Source organism: Elgaria multicarinata, chromosome 5, assembly GCF_023053635.1.
Source record: "Elgaria multicarinata webbii isolate HBS135686 ecotype San Diego chromosome 5, rElgMul1.1.pri, whole genome shotgun sequence".
In the NCBI taxonomy this organism is placed as follows: domain Eukaryota; kingdom Metazoa; phylum Chordata; class Lepidosauria; order Squamata; family Anguidae; genus Elgaria; species Elgaria multicarinata.
The window spans coordinates 54,703,230-54,712,342 of NC_086175.1; the positions used below are offsets into that span (position 1 = coordinate 54,703,230).

The 9,113-nt window shown below is 42.4% G+C and overlaps 1 pseudogene; it reads right to left on the reverse strand.

The window, feature by feature from the left end:
* Positions 1 to 441: 441 nt before the first annotated feature.
* Positions 442 to 1,200, reverse strand: LOC134399598 (creatine kinase B-type-like; annotated as a pseudogene).
* Between the last annotated feature and the right edge of the window lie 7,913 nt (positions 1,201 to 9,113).

Consider the following 9,113-nt stretch of genomic DNA (forward strand, 5'->3'; position numbering starts at 1 on the left):
AAAGCCTTTGGAGGGTTTAAAGCTGTCAATGACATGTAGATGCTACAGTCCATACTGTGGCAAGTACCTCATTTGTCAGGTTTTTAAAAAACTGTTAGCCATGTTCATTGTAATATTATAAAAACTCCCGCAGACCAGTGAATAACAACACTGTCCAGCAGAATCCAGCATTTGTGTTGCTTGCCCTCTGTTTTATGGGCACCTGCAAAGTGCTTATATCTTGACTCAAAAACCTTGAGATTGCAATCCAAGTATCTTACTGCCTGCACAGCCACATGGGTGCCAGATATTAGAACTGCTTGCCTTCCTTTCTCTGCTCAGTCAGTACCTGCTTGTCCAACCTTGATGCCATCTTTATAGCCTTTCCTAGATCACTCAGAGTTATATAGTCAATGAGCTAGTCACGGCAGAATTATGCTGATGCCACCATCTTTATTAGCTTTAACTAAAGACATCTGGAAACTTCTTAGGTAAATAAACTGAGCATGGTGCACCAATGGTGCACTTGTTGTCATTATGCCAGATACCATGGGCATCAGGCCAGTCTCGTGCCATGCCAGAGGCCAAGAGGAGAGGAGAAACAGGCTTGTCAAACAGGAAGTGGTCATCAATGAGCTGCTGCTGTTCATCATCTGTCATGTTCTTCAGGGCATAGTACTTTCCATTGAGGTCCCCTTCCAGGCTAGCCAAAGCTTCCACAGAAACCTTTTCAATAGCACGTCTCTCTCCTCTGCTACAATGAGGGGGAAGGCAGAAGCCATGAACACTCCTGCCAGTTTGGATATGTGAATTTAGGACATAGATGGGGTCCAGATAATCACCGCCCTGCAAGTTTTCAGGATTCAAGTTCATCTTGTGCTGGTTCATAGGCTTATATCCTCCTTGTCAGTCCTTAATAACTTTGTCAAGGAGTTCCTTAAACACATCATATGTCTCCTCATCTCCAGCTACACATCTAAGGTAGGGGTAACCTGGGTTATCAACCCCAGTATGAATGACATCGTCCACAGTAAATCTGCTAGAAGTCTGTTTATCCCTCAACTTGGCATACAGCTCCAAGGTCAGCACTTTAGCCATGTGATTGTTGTGGGTGCTCAAGTTGTTCTTCTTCAAGAGGTTGAAGTTCTTCTTCAAGAAGTTGTGGCTGTTTGAGAATGGCATGGTGGGCAGCTGACTGCAGGCAGCGTGGGTTGTGGAGAAGGCAAACGCATCACACAAACACGATCTGCCTCTTTACAACCTTCCTTAGGAATGAAAACACTATATTAAATGTACTAGGCCATAACAGCTTTCTTGTCATCAAAATATTTCAACTTGGCCATTGGGTGTTTTTTTAAAAAAGATTTTTTTTTCCATTTAAAGAAATAGTCGCACAATATTTATGGAGTAGGAGAAGATGGATAACCAAGGAAACAGAACTGCAGGAGGAAGATTAAGCTTGTGATATGGTAACTAAAGGAAAATGGCAGACTGTTGAAAATAGGTGCAGAAATGGCACAGACACACACACACAGAGCTTTCACTTAACAATAAAAGATGAATTAGTAAAATTTTGCTCTAGGGTAAATCCAAGGGCTTTGCTAGACTTGCCGGCTTACGCCGGCAGAGAGGCGGATCCGAGGCGAGCTAACGTTAGCGCGCCTCCCCCAGGCTTCCACACGCACAACGCGCAGGGACGTCGAGTCCCTGCGGCGTCCGCCATTTTTTGTTTGTTTGTTAAAGGGGCCGGGTGCGGCCCGAAGCCGGAGAAGGTAAGTGGGTTTTTTTTTAATGGGGGGGGGAGGATGGCAGGGTGGGTGGCACGGGGGCAGGGCGGGTGCGATCGCGCCGCTCGCCGCCCGAGCAAGCAGGCGAGCGGCGCTTGCCCGGGCAATGCCTGGCATGGGGCGGCATTGCCTGGGCAAGTGCCGCTCGCCTGCTTGCTCGGGCGGCGCGCGGCGCGATCGCACCCGCCCTGCCCCCTTGCCACCCACCCTGCCATCCTTCCCTCTCCCCTCTCTCCCCCCCCCCCGGGCCGATGGGCACAGCGCTTGTATGAGCGCTGTGCCAGGCAGGTCCGCGGCTTTTCGCGGCTACTCGCGAGTAAGCGAGTAGCCGCGAAAAGCCATGGAAGTGCCTAGACGTTCCCTAGCTCCGGCCTGAGGCCGGAGCTGGGGGAAAGGCGTGCCATAAGCGAATTCGCTTATGGCGCATTAGACCAGGCCTCAGCGCAGCCTGCCGCCGGATTCCCCTGTGCGTCATGTGGACGCACAGCAGGGAAACCGGGTCGGAAGGCATGCTAAGGCCTGGTCTAGCAAGGTCCCAAATCTAAACACAACTTTTCATTAGTAATTATACTTATTAGCAGTTCCACCTTTATTTTGGTTTCTTCCATTCAAACACCTGTGCCCTCTTAGTATATATAAAAGTAACTTTCTGAACCACATCTTCCTGCTAAAATTGTGCATCTCTAAAGTGCAGAGGGAAAGTATAGCTCTACTCAAGGAAAGTCATGATTTCTTTTAGTCTGTGGTTGTTTTACTAAGTTTTTTGAAGTATGATTTTCACCCACTTTGGATCGCAACCACTCACACAACCATTTCCTCATAGTTGTTGTGTGACAGAGTATTATTTTTGGGAGCAAAATCTGTTCTGTGAATGAACCAGCCATCTTCAACAACTTGAAGATCTCAGTTCATATTTTTCAGAAAACTTTAAAAATGGCTTGAGCCAGGACATGATGAACTATGCTATAGTCTCAGTATATGTTACAGTTTTCGCTAGACTTACCATCATACCAAGCATAACCTCAATGAAGGGTCTGGAACATTTATGTCTCATAAAGCCTATATTAATATTATTAGTTGAACTATAAGGGTTTTGGAAGGTTTTATTGTTTAAAACCTTAAGGGATAGCTTAATATTGCATCAATTGTTGGGACTTTTTCTTTCAGTTTTTGGTGGTTGGTAGTTTGGAATCAATCACAGTCATGATTCTTTTTTTCTATTGGCAAGCTGGAGCTTACCCATTCACATTGCAGTAAAACTTTCATTTCTGTCCCTGGTGGGTTGCAGAATAAGACAATAAACCTATCATTTCACTACTGCAGAAACGTATATAGCCTATTCCCAGACCTAGGTCAGTGTGACACATGGAGAAAGAAAGAAATATTTCTGAAATTGCACTCCTAAATCTTTTTTAAACACACCTTTCGGAAACTCTGTAGACGCTTATAAATTATGGCAAAGTTCAGGTAGTAGGCAAAGTAGTGTTAGAATAGTCATAGGGGCACAAAAACAAAACCTGTCATTTCAAGATCATCAGTATATCAATAGGTAACTGGTATTTCTTTTATTTGCCATGAACTAAGAAGGGAAGAACATGACCACTGCTGCTAGTTTTTGAGGTTACACATACTGTAATACAGAAGGAAGTAGAAATATTATTAGAGACTAGGCATTTTATTTATGCCTTCCCCTATCATATGTTTCCCATAAAGCATCTCTGGACTAATTATGGGATCAAAGAAGAACCTCATTAGTTTCTAGTCTGTTGTCTATTAGACTAATAAAATTCTATGTGCACATCATACATGGGCTTCTAGATTATGGCAAAATCCTACACTAACTTACACATAAAGCAGTTTTAGAGAACACAATGAGATCCTTTCCCAAGAACTTATATGTAGCCTTAACTTTTACAAATGGCTCTATTTCCTTCCCCACCATACAGCAAAGTACAAGATTAAATGCACTAGTTGTTTAAATTGCTACAACATACTAGTTCAATAGCAACAGTTCAACAGCAGGGCAATTCAATAACAAGATAGATCTGATCACTTGAATACTAGTGATTGAATTGGTTAGTGACCGTTGCATCAGTCACGTCACTGAATGTCCAGTGGCCCCTTTAGTGATGTAACTGCCTGCCTGTATATAGGTTATCCCTGCTCCCTCAAAGCCATGGTTAGGATGTTCTGGTAAACTAAAGGGTACTTTGCTGGTGGTGCCCCGTCAACGCTTCTGCTTTTCTTTTTGGTGAGACAGCCAAATGTGAAGTCTCTGAGTTTTCTAGTAGGAACACCCTGACCCATCTGCTCACCACCACTTGGTACAGATGGGGGCCTCAATGATCAATTCTTTACTTTGATTTCAGATACTTTTCTCATCATACAATTGTGAAACAAGGATTGACCTGGTTCGAATATAACAGTGGCAATCCTGGAGTTGTTGGGTGTGTTCTGTGGCCATTTTGAACATTAAGCTCCTAATCAGGTCAATCAGGAGGTGCTACATGACATCCAAACCTGGACATTGTAGGTTAATTGTGGGCTAAACAACCCACAGTTAACCTAGAATTAGTAGTTAGGTTAACTGTGGGTTAATTAACCCACAATTAACCTATAGTGTCCAGGTTTGGTCATCACGTAGCAACTGTGGAATATTGCAATGTCATATAGAATATTGAAAATGGCGATGGAACACACCCAGCATGCACCACAGTTGTGAACAGCTCCAGTGTGTGAACAGCTACAGTGACTCAGTTCACTGTTCAGTTCAGCCTTGTTGAAGTAGTTGCATGCTTGTTTAACCACATGCGCAGGCCCTGGTTTACCACTGCCAATCCACTATTGGAAGATTTGCAAATGTGTACTAAATTGTGCTCATGCACTTCATATTTGAGAATCCTTCAAACATTCTGCAGGTTTCTTCAAAATGAACTTCCAGACCAAGTGTTTGAAGGTCATCTGTCACCGTTAATAGCAATGCCAATCATTGTGGTGTAAAAGGAAAATGTGAATGTCCAATTATCTTGCTGTGAAGTACGATGACTTGAAGGATGTGATAGCACAGTACTTATGAGGCACTGAGAAGTGAGCTATCTGAGAAGTGGAGAGAGAGAAAAAGAATTTAGAGTTCAGTTCCACTTAATTATAAGGTGAGTTATGCCATACTCCATGATAGAACATAGACCCTTTTTACAACATGCCCTAAAGAAGAGGGTGTCCAGGCTGAACATTTGCAAGTGGCTGTTCAAACGATTCCACAGGTCAGCACCATATTAACAGCTGAGTTCCCATACTACATTTTCATTAAAAAACAACAACACGAGATTTGTGTATCAAAGAACGAGGTAGGAGCTAACAGCTGTAGAAGAGCATAATTTTACCCCAAATAGAAATCTCTCTCTTGGTCAAACCCAAAATATATACTCAGGAGACCAGCTTTGTGTTGCTCTATGAACACTTTGTTTTTCTAAGCACATTGTATGAAAACAGTACCCCAAAAATGGCTTTAAACTCTTTGGGGTTTCATTCCCATTTATTACTCTCTTGCTGACAGTAGCTTATCCTTCTTTCAAGCTAACATACTCAAGATGGACTCCCTCTTTGGCCTAATCTGCACCAAGCAGGATATTGCAGTATGAAAGCAGTACATGGTATGTGCTGATGGGCCTCAACAGTTGTCAGTGCACTATAAAGCAGTGGTGTGGCTCCTGCCTTTTATATACCACTTTCATACTGCTTTCATAGTGTAATATCCTGCTTGGTGTAGATTAGGCCTTTGTCTATGTCCAGCTGAGCTCAATGCTGGAAATCACATCAACTCGCTTGGCACATGCTTCTTTTAGCCTAATTACACAACAGTTGCCCCCCCTTCTGATGCAGACATAAGGGAACAGGAGAGGGAACAGTGTTTCCAGGAATCAATAGAATAATGTAATCTGATTGCCACTGCAATGTCAACCATTTTTTTCTTTAAAAAAGTGCTTAGTCATTCTGACAGGAAAAACACATTAAACAGACAGGTATTTGTTTCAGAACAATTTCTGTAAAAAAAATCTATATCAGAACTTAGCATGTGGGGGTCATAAGCTAAATGCATGACTACTGCTAAATGCACGACTTTCCTCCTATGATGAGTGTAGAAAGCCAGGCTTGGGGTCTGTATACTCTGCTTTGATCCTATCTTGGTACCTGTCATCAATGTGGACTGGAGAGAGACAGGTGTGAATTGGGAACATCCTACAAGTCTAGTCTTTGGAGATAAGAGGCACTTAAAGCAGTGTACCCAATCCCAACATTCAGGCTACCTAGATCTGCCTTAATATTAGCCTATTTTAGTGTAGCCATGACTTTCACTCTCAAGCAACTCCTTTCACGAGTTGATTATACACAGAGTGGACATGATCTGTCCAAAGTTATATCCTTTGATTTCAATGGCAGAATTAAGCATATGCTATAATTTGACCTACTGAAATTGTGGCCTCCCCCCGCCCTAAAAAAAGCTCAGACTAGATATATCTGTTACAACTCATGTTGTTAGCAGCAGCAGCAGCAGCACTGATTTTCCCCAGAACAGATATTTTCCTTGCAATTTCAAACCATCACTTCCTATGAGAAGCCTTTCTCCTTCCTTCTAAAAATTCCCCTCCTTTCTTTACATGGTCTGCTTCGTTTTTGCTTTTTCTCACAATCCTTTCACAGCTTCATTTCTTTTGAAGTGTAATAGTAGTGCTGGGCACAAGAGGCCTCTCAAAATTCTCAACCATATTTGTAGGCAGAGAAATTGCTGGGGTGTGTGTGGGGTGGAGAATTTCACCAAATTTCTCCAGAGGGAGGAGAAATTCTCCAACGATTTCTCACTGGTAGGCATCACCACTGGCAAGGGTTATAGAACAGCTTCTTTCTTTTTTGCCTAAGGATTTTTCCCCCCTTTCCTTTTCTTTTTGCACTGCCACTGCAAGTGGCAACAGCAACCATGGTGTTGGCAGCCTGGCCCCCATTTTGCGTCCTCCACAATGCCCCATATACTTAGCATCATTCCAAGGCAAGGCAGGGGGTAAGGAAGGGAATGTAGCCATCACACACACAAATGGTGAAGTGGTTTTGGCGAAAATTCTGCAGAATGCCCTCTTATTTCTAGGGTTTTAAGAAAAGAAAAATCTCAGGTCTTTTCTGAGAAACTTGTATTCTGAGAAATTTCGGCTCAGCTCTAGTTGTAATTCTTCAGGGTTCAGCACCTTCCCTAGGGAGTTCCAAACGTTACAAGCTGGATACAGCTTGTCTTCAATGCAAGTGCTTGAAACACTGCTCCTGTAGGAGGGGTGGGGGTGGGGGAATGTTGCAACCAGCTCCAGGGAAAGGGTGGAGCTGACACTGTGCTGAAATCTGTCCCCAAATTTCCTGAAAAGTTTTCTTCCGCATGAAAGAGGATTTCCTTTTTATGCCTCATTCCCAGGAGCACAACTTCCATAATTCCCAGATCTCTTCAGTTTTCATTGGCTTTGAAATTATGCATCATAGCACTCACCATGGTGACATACCTACCTGATAATTTGGAGAAGAGCTGTTAGTTACATAGAGTTCTTTTGCTTGATGCAGCATGAAGTGGAGTCATTCTATTCCATGCAGTATGGTCAGTTTCTGTGTCATATGGAAGCAGCAGGCAACACGCTGAAGAGTTATTATCTTGTTTGACAGCACCATTCTTCCAGATCTTTTTACTCATCAGCATCAATGTTTGGAGCCAGCAGCAAACATCTGCCTGAGACAAGGCATGCTGTTTGTTCACAGCCATATATACACGAATAAAACACAGGGCTTCTGCATTTGGACAGCCAATCAACAAAGTGGCTACCCTGTGCTTTAAGCAGGACATTATCATCCATTTAAGCAGTACATTAGTGCAACAGCAACCTGTTCCTTCCTATTTTCAGTATCGTCCTTATTATAACCAAGAACTATAACCCTATTTACAGAATTATTTATTTTCATTACAAGTCACTGCCAGAAAGAAAAATAAAGGGGGAGGAGTGTTGGCATTTTGAAAGTGAGGCTTTCCGGAAATAGAAAACTTTCCTACTTTCACTTCTCCAAGAACATATATATTAGCATATGCAAATTTTATGTAAATTACTGTCCTTTTTGTCCTCTTTTTTAAATTATGCATTTCTTCTTTTTGGCAATTCATAAATTTCAACCATAGGTTTATGAGAGGGTGTGGTTCTAACATACTTAAAGAAGATACTGCTTCTGGCCCGGGTTTGGGGCTAAAACTGTTGTTACGGATTATCTTTGTTAGGAGAAGTACAGAGGCAATGCAATTCTGGATCTCTCAGCAGTTTCAACACCATCAACCACATGTCCTTCTTGATCACCTGTCGAGGCTGGATCTAGGAGGTGCTATATTGGTGTGGCTTTCTGGGCTTCTTGAAGGTTATGGCTGCCGATTTACTTCTGGGCCCAATTCAAAGTGGTGGTCTTAACTTTTAAGACCACCAGATATCTCATGTTTTTTTCATGAGCCACCTTGGGCACTTCCCTCAACACCTGGCATCCTGTTGATTGTCACATGACTGTCTAAAGTATAGAGGGTGGAGTGTTGCTTGATGTTGTGGAAGATCCCTTCTCTATAGAGACAGATGTGTCTACCTTGCTCCTTGGTTTTAAGTCCCAAACCTGGCTTTTTCATAAAGCCTTTGATCTGAATTAATTATCTTCAGTGCTGTAAAGGTTTGGCTTCTCTCTCTCTCTCTCTCTTTCTCTCTCTGTGGCTTTTAAAAATGTCATCATTCAGTTTTTATTGATTTATTGTTCTAACTTTTGCTATCACGAGCTGCCTTCTAGGTCATTGATTGAAAGGCCAAATATATATTTGTTCTATTAACAAACAAAAAATAAACAGTTATAGCCAATTGTGTCTTCTCCACTGGTGCACTTTGAACTAACAGGGGCTTTCATGAGCAGGAAGGTGGGGGGAAATCCCTCACTTTCCATTCATGGAAGCTTCCACTGGAACAATGAATGTTCAGTTAGCAGAGAGACACAATTGGATACAACCCAGTGAGGCTTAAATGATGACATTCCTAACATATTTTAATATTATGCCAACACAGTATTTGCCAATATTGTATGTGTTGATAGAGTTTTGCACATTACTTGGAGAAGAAAGGTAACAGAGTTGTAACTTTCATTTCTTTGCACTGCACAGTTAATGTTAGAAAAGGAACTTGAAAAGGAGCTCTGAATGATGAAATGTTTTCTATATCTGCCATATGCAAGTTATTTTTCTACACCAGTCATGTGAAAACAATATGCACAAGTCACACTTCCTTTCTCTTTCCTATCTCA